Below are 8076 nucleotides of genomic sequence, written 5' to 3'. Positions count from 1 at the left end.
CAAACTCAGCCAAATACACATGGCAGGACAGAACATAGATCCTAGAGAAAACCCTATCTCTTTTGTATCCTTAGAATTTCTTACCATCTGCCAAATATGGATCCTTATATTTACAGACAAGCACACTGTGCACCGCTCATCAAAGAAGTTTCTTTTTTACAACAAATGGAGGCTACTGCAGAATTCCACAACTGGTCAGACAGAAAGCGCACATCTGAGAGATTTCAAGTACTATGTGACATATCTACAGTTGAACCTCTACACTTAAGGCTCATGGACCATAGAAAAACAAGGAGTCGATAAAAAAAGTAATGCATCCCTCAACTCTCACCAGTAAAGTTTCCGTAAAAAACAGAACGTGTCATGCCGAGAAGAGAGGCAAACGCCAGGTCCTCATCAGGCCGTGCTCCAAAGTCATCGTACACTTCCTAACTGTGATGATGAAGCATGGTTTCATCGGCGAATTTAAAATCATTGATGATCACAGAGCTGGGAAAATAGTTGTGAACCTCACCGGCAGGCTAAACAAGTGTGGCGTGATCACCTCCAGATTTGACATGCAGCTCAAAGGCCTAGAAAAGTGGCAAAATAATCTGCTCCCATCCCATCAGTTTGGTTTCATTGTACTGACAACCTCAGCTGGCATCGTGGACCATGAAGAAGCAAGGTGAAAACACACAAGAGGGGAAATCCTGGGATTCTTTTTCTAGAGATGTAAAATGTATGTATAAATAAAATGCCTCAGTGGGGGGGGGGGAACAGAACGTGATGCACACAGAAGGCTACATACAACTGGCCAAGTTTTAAAGAATAGGAAACTGAAGAGTGTGTTTCCTTGGATGGGACTCCTATATTGATCCTCACCTACCCAGGGCTCAGGGACCATTTTGGAAGAAGGGGCAGAAAGATTGTAAGAGCCAGCACCGGTTCAGGAACACAGGGAAGCAGAGGCTTTCAGGCCACTGGAAACTTGCACATGTGAACTTGTGGCAATGGTGGCAACAAGCACAGGATCTCAGCGAACTCAATTAAACAAGGGTCCAGAGGGGTGGAGACAAATGGGTGGCTGGTTGGCCCTATACTGAGATCTTTTAGAGACTGATTGATGCTGAATGAGGGAGAGTATGCCTTACATATGATCTCTAGATGGGCTGACTAGACTCAGGTAGACAAATTTACACTGAAGGACATCTGGGCACAAATGCTTGACTGGATGGGACTTAACATGTATAATGGAATACATGAGCTCCAGTGGGGGCATGAGGGAGCATGGTAGGGGAGGGGATCTAAATTTGATTAAGAACTGTGGAATAAAATTACAAAAGTTCAATAAAAAGTAAAATAAATAAATAAAGTAGGCTGGCTCATAAACAGTAAACAATATGAAAGAGATAATTTACTGTCAAAATGCCCAGACATACACAAGTTCTACAGCAGATTCACATTCAGAGACAAAAATATCCACTGACATTTATTCATTCTGAAATTAATACGCAGATCTTACTATTGTTGACTTATGTATTAATTCTCTAGATCCCTTTGGGGAGTTGAATATTCTGCTATTGAAGATGCAATCAAAAACTTCCTGGCCTTTTTTAGTCTGATACTTATATTTTTTTTATTTCCTGCTTCTAAATTTTGACCTTGTTTTGTTTCAAATCAAAGTCTTTATCAGAAATAATATCAACTTACTTGCCAAGTATTTCACCTAGTTTTCTTAATTTATCAAAAATTAGTAAAAAAATCCTCAGGTTTTATCTGGCTTGAGTTTGCTTTGAACTTGATCATGTTGTTACCATTGACTAAGTTAATATGTGTAACTGACCAGATGCCTGGAAAACTATTTCCGTGTGGTCATCCACTACCTCTGGCTCTTACAATCCTTTCTCCCCCTCTTTTGCAATGATCCCCAAGTTGTGGGAGGCAGAAATTTGAAATAAGTGTCCTATTCTAGGAGGAGCAGTATGGAGCCAGACACAGCTGTAGCATTGACATGGGGAAATGAGTAATATATCCCAACCATTCCTAAGGAACTTTTGGCAACTGATGGCTGCTGGGAGCAGGAGAGACAGTCACTTTACAGTGACAGGATTCTTGGTAGATTTACCAGGTTCCAGTGGACGGACTCATGCTGAGGGATGTGGATGTGTGGGGACACAAATCAATCTGTATAGCTCATATTGTATATGTAGTGTAGTATATTGAATTGGGCAGGGGCCATGAGGGCAAAGTATGGGTCAGGGACAGATCTAAATATCATCAAATTATAGTATATGAAAATTGCAAAGATTCAATAATTTTTTTAAATCCTCAGGTTTTAAGTATGGATTTGTCCATCATCAGAATTTCAAGGGCTATTATCATATAAGGTATTTCCTTCATTTATCTGCTCCACAAATTCAAATTCTATCTGGAAAGTAAAAGGTAAATATCTCTATTATGCAATTTTGACAAAATTGTGCTTGTTGTATCTTCCTTTGTACATAAAGAGACAATTTCATCTCTGGGCTCCAATGGAAAGACAAGTAGAAGACCAATCAGTTTTGTTAGACAGAAAACAACATTCAACCTGAATCATAACTGAGAAATATTTTCCAAGAGATATATTCTATGTTTATGTGTTTGTTTCAGAAACAAACACTTTCCAATTGGAGCTTCATAGGTATTAATATTTAACTCGACTTGGTATTCTTCTGTACATCCCATTTCACCACACTCTATTTTACAAATACAGTCATAGCACACAATTTTAGAAAATAACCTCATATAGCAGCTTTCAAATGCAAATAATTGAAGGATAAATATAAGACTATTTTAAAAATAAATTCATTGCTCAAAGGAAATAAATTATACATTCAGTTAAAATCTTTTCCATTTACTTCTATGTTGAAGATTATACCCTGGGTCTCATGTTTGCTAAGCAAGTGTACTACTAATGAGTTGAAAATCCAACCTTGCCAAATTTTAATTTTTGTTTTTTAAGTAAGCCTCACTACATTGCTCAGTCTGATCTTGAACTTGTTGTATAGACCAGGAAGACCTTGAAACTACTTCATTTTCCACAGAAACTAGGTCAACAAGCCCACCCTTCAAATCCAGCCTATTAAAATGTTTTTATTTCTTCATTATAATTTTGTGAATTTGTGGTGTTCACTTTTATTTCTTTTTTCTCATTCACAAATTATAAATAAGCTTTTAAAATTTATTTTGCTTATTTATCACTTTACACAGATGATGTGTTCTTACACAGAGAACACCTGAAGATTCTATGTGATGGCTAATCCTGGGTGTCAACTTGACTGGATCTGGGATTAACTGAAATGAAAGAGATCTTCTTGATTGGATCATCTGAAGCTGGAAGACACACCCTAAATGTGGGTGTTAACTTCTGATGGCATCCCGTTTAAAAGGCCAAGGCAGAGGAGAATGCCAGGCTTCTTGCTGGTTGGTTGCCTTCTGTCTCGCTGGTGACTTCGTCTTGCTGCTGTAGACTGAAGGCTAGCTGATCTTTTGGAATCTGTCAGACCTCCAGTGCCAGATTGGGACTACTGAGACATCCAAATTTGTGGACTGAGTGACTACAGATTCTCAGCCCCTCCAGTGTGGTGCAACCATTCTTGGACTACTTGGACTGTATCCTGTGAGCTAAGCTGATAAATCTCTGTACATATATATTCATTCTACTGGTTCTGTTTCTTTGGAGAACCCTGACTAATAAATTCTACCAAACACCTATCAGAACCACAAGCATCTTTAATAGTTAGAGGACACCAAATCATCACAAAAAAGTCAGTAGCTTTGATGTATATACCAATAGCAAAGCATCTGAAATAGGAATGAAGCAGCCAATTTCATTCATAGTAAGAACAAAGTTAATATATCAAAATCTCCCTAAAATGAAAATTTTAAAGCTAATGAAAGAATTTTAGAAGGATTAAAACAGAGAAAGACATTGTGTGTTCACTAAAGAGAATAAATACTGTTAATCTGTCTACAGTGCATTTAGATCTTTTTGAATCAGGAATGTCTTTTAAAGAAATATTTATTAAAGACTTAGTCCCAGCCTCACATTATTGGAAGGTCATGGAACCCTTATCTGACAGTGCTTACTGAATGAAGTTACATATCTGGAGTCATGCTGGAAGTGTATAGTGAAGCCCTACCCTCTTCTGCTGTTTCTCTATTTATGTATATGTTGGTTGGTTGATGTTTCTAAAGGCTTATCTATTCTAATCAATTCATGTCTCCTAAGTGCTCCTGGGTGTGGATCGATGCCATCAGGTCTGATCAATGTACCAGATGACATACCAATAAGGAAAATTGATTCCCTCTCTTCCAGCATCTATCAGTTGCCAGTACTTACTTAGCTAGGACTGGAGCTTCCTTCCTTCCTCTTCCGTCCCTGCTAGGCCCCTCTCTGGCTTAGGTTTGTACAGGCCTTATACACGCTGTCATAAGTGCTATGGGTTCAGATGTGCAACTACTCTGTGGTGTCCAGACAGCACAATTTCCTTGTATTCATCTACCACCTCTGGCTCTTATAATCTGTCTGTTTCCCCCTTCTGCACTGATCCATGAGTGTTCAGAGGAGAAGGTGAAATACAGTGCCATTTAGGTCTGAGCACTGCAAAGTTTCTTATTTTCTGGAGGCTGACTATTTGTAAGTCTCCGTGTTAAGTTCCATACAAGAAGAATGGGCTTTTCTAGTGAATGTTTAGGGATAGTCTACTTTATGAATATAACACTAAGCAATTGTGTGTCCATTAAATACTAGGTTTATTTGGAAGAATGAAAGCAGTAGGTTCTCCCTATGGCTTATGATTTCTTTAGGCACAAATTCTTTCCCTGGTAACATATCTTTCTCCTTCCTAACTGATGAAAAGTTAGCAGCCTTCTACAATGCATGGACCTGCCGTTGTCCTCTAACACAAGTCCAAGGGAACTCAGACAAGTTGGAGTGGACTGAAACCTCTGAAATCATGAGCCAAAATAAATGTTCTCTCCTGATCAGTTGATAGAGCAGACATTTATTATACTGATGGGAGGCTAAACTGCCCAAAGCAGTCTACAGATTCAGTGCAACCACTACCAAATCACCAGCAACAATTCAACAGAAGTTGAAAAAATAAAGAAACAGCGCAAGAAATCAAAGCAATCAAGCAAAATGAATAAAGTGGAATGAATTATATTACCTGACTTTAAAAAATGCCACAAAGTTACAGCCATCAAATAAACATGACATTGGCTTGAGTCATGCATAGAGACCAATGGAGAAAAAGAGAGAGCCTAAAATAAACAAAACCCACATCTAGAGAAAACTGATTTTCAACAAAGTTGCTAAGAACATATACTGCAGAAAGGACAATCTTTTTAATAATGCTACTAGAAGACTTAGATATCCATACATAAATGAATGAAAAACCCTAGCTTCCATAGTTTACAAAAAAAAATCCAAATTTAGTAAGGGCTTAAGTGTATGACCTGAATATGTTAAGTCACTATAACGAAATATAGGGAAAACGCTACCAGATATTGGATTTGGCTGGTGTCTGTTTTCCTTAGAAGACCCCAAAGCACAGAGGGAAAAACAAGAAAATTGTCAAGTGGGATTGTTTTGAACTGAAAGGTTTTAGTATTGAACAACAACAGCAACAACAAAAACAAAAATATCAGAGTGAAGCAAGACCATACAGATTGAGAGAAAAAGTTAGTAAATTGTACATCTGACAGGGCTTGATAGTCAAACTGTACAAGAAACTCTCAAGTCTCAACAGCAATGAACAGTTCCACTAAATGTGTGGTAGACCTAAACAGACAATTTCAAACACACACCAAGGACCAGAAGGCATGCATATTAACAAAAAGTTCAATGCTATTAATCATTAAGGAAAACAAGCTAAAACATTGACAGCACGTTCTTTGCATAATTTACTCGCATGAAAGAATATCCATGCATGGGCTGGAGAGATGGCACAGTGTTTAAGAGCATTAGCTGCTCTTGCAGAGGACTCGGGTTTGATTCTCAGCACATACATGGTGACTAATAACTGTCAGTAACTCCAGTTCCAGGGGCTCTGAGGCCTTCTTTTGACCTCTGTGGGCACTACACAATATGTGCACTTACATGCAGGCAATATACCCATACACATAATAAAAATAATAAACTATTAAAAAAGAATAGTCACACACCTAATTTAAAATATTTTCTTGAGTTTGAAAAGGCAGATGTTATTTTTGATTGGTTAGGTGTGTACGCATTTTAATCTGTTCTATCTATTTGTGGTGGTAATGATTTTACTTATGGATATTTAGGCACAGCATTTCAAAGTTCAGCTGGCTGGGTATGGTGGTGCACACCTTTAATTCCAGCACTCAGGAGGCAGAGGCAGATGGATCTCTGTGAGTTCTAAGCCAGTCTGGTCTACATAGTGATTTCCAGGACAGCTGGGGCTACTGGGGACCCTGTCTCAAAACGACCAAAAAAAAAGGTCAGCTGATTGGCTGAATACAAACATCACACAGCTGAGTAACACACACTATTGTGTATTCTGGAATTGATCCTTAAACAAAAATTCCTTCATCTATGGAGAGGTAATAAGGGATAATTATACAGGTACTCTGGTGTTACAGGAAAATCTGAGACCAGCATCCAAAGTCAGGTAAGGAGAGGGATTTAATTTTATGCTTGCAGACTGACCCACAGATCCTTCTGTAAAGGATTCAGTACCCCTCTCCAGTTTTAGAGGTTTTTATATTCATGTGAGGAAGTACAAGTAAAAGGTAGAGCAGCACATAGGTGGTAATTAAATAAAAGGTACATGTGATAATTAAGCAAGGTAAAGTGTGGCCACAGGGGTTACAAAGACTTCCTTCCAGGTCAATCGTAGGGGGCAGGATGGAGAAAGACTCCTGTTCACCTGCCCCATAATTTTCTCTTATCTCAGAGTTTTCTACAAGGACTTCTATCCTGGGTAACCACAGGAGGTGGGGGTGAGAAGACTCCAGCTTATCTCTCTAGTCTCATCTCTTGCCTAGGAACTCTTCCTGATCCAAAGTTCTTAATTACCATTTCCATTTTATCCTTTCCTCTTTATTTACATATTCCCTATGTTATTCTAGAGGAACCCTGAGATATTCTTGGTGAATCACCTGGAGTCTGATGGCCTCTATTTTTGATAAACTTACTGAGCATATTAATTATACGTGGCCCTATGAGGAGGATTAATAAAATAACAACTATGGGTCCTGTAAATGGAAGCCAGGGACTCAAAGTTTTCCAGGTATTCTTCCAAAAAGATTCACTTTCCCCTTCTCCAGCCTTTATCTTTTCTAATAGTTGTTTAGCATTTTCTCTAACTATGCCAGATTGATTAGCATAAAAAAGCACTCTTCTCCCAGATGGGCACATATACCTCTTTTCCCCACTGTCATTAGGTCTAAGCCTCCATGGTTTTGTAGTACTACCCCTGCCAGAGAATCTATTTGATTTTGTAAAATTACAATCCTTTGTTGAACCAAGCTTAGTTCTTCTCTTATTAGGTTAGACAAATGACTGTGCTAGACTTGGCCCCCAGGGAAGTACAGCAATGGCTCTTTTCTGTCTATGGTGATAGATTTTCACTTCCTTACCTAGGAGAACTTCTAAGTCAGGGACAAGTATAACCAGAAGACAGTTCTCTCCTGGGTAGCAAGTGTGGATGCCACTCGGGCAGAAGTAAGTCCCTTCAGGGGCAGGGGAGTTGGGAGAAAGGTAGGTACAATTTTCTTGCCTCCCAATACACAGGTTTCCCTCAGGGACTGAACTCAGGGCCCAAGTAAGCAGGGTCTTGTTGCTGTCCCATTGACTATGGTCAAATTCCTGACTCCCACTCAAGTAGGTCATTTGGCTTGCTCTTAAGCATATCATTTCCTAGGTCAGGGTTGACTTGTATCAGCAGCTTGTGGCTGGTGTTTATGAGTCTGAGCATCTTTATTAGAGGGGCATCAGGGTCAAACTTAGAGGGGCTGCCACTATAAGGGTGGTCATTTGGTTTGGGGCCCAAGGGTCTAGAGTATTGGCTCTATTGACCAGTACTG

At 39.2% G+C, this 8076-nt stretch overlaps 1 pseudogene; it reads left to right on the top strand.

Moving 5' to 3' along the window:
* Window positions 1–311: 311 nt before the first annotated feature.
* Window positions 312–671, top strand: LOC103724815 (annotated as a pseudogene).
* The last annotated feature ends 7405 nt before the right edge of the window (window positions 672–8076 follow it).

This window comes from Nannospalax galili, unplaced genomic scaffold (genome assembly GCF_000622305.1).
Source record: "Nannospalax galili isolate Female #2095 unplaced genomic scaffold, S.galili_v1.0 scaffold728, whole genome shotgun sequence".
Classification (NCBI taxonomy): domain Eukaryota; kingdom Metazoa; phylum Chordata; class Mammalia; order Rodentia; family Spalacidae; genus Nannospalax; species Nannospalax galili.
This window is presented reverse-complemented; position numbering and strand designations above follow the sequence as displayed.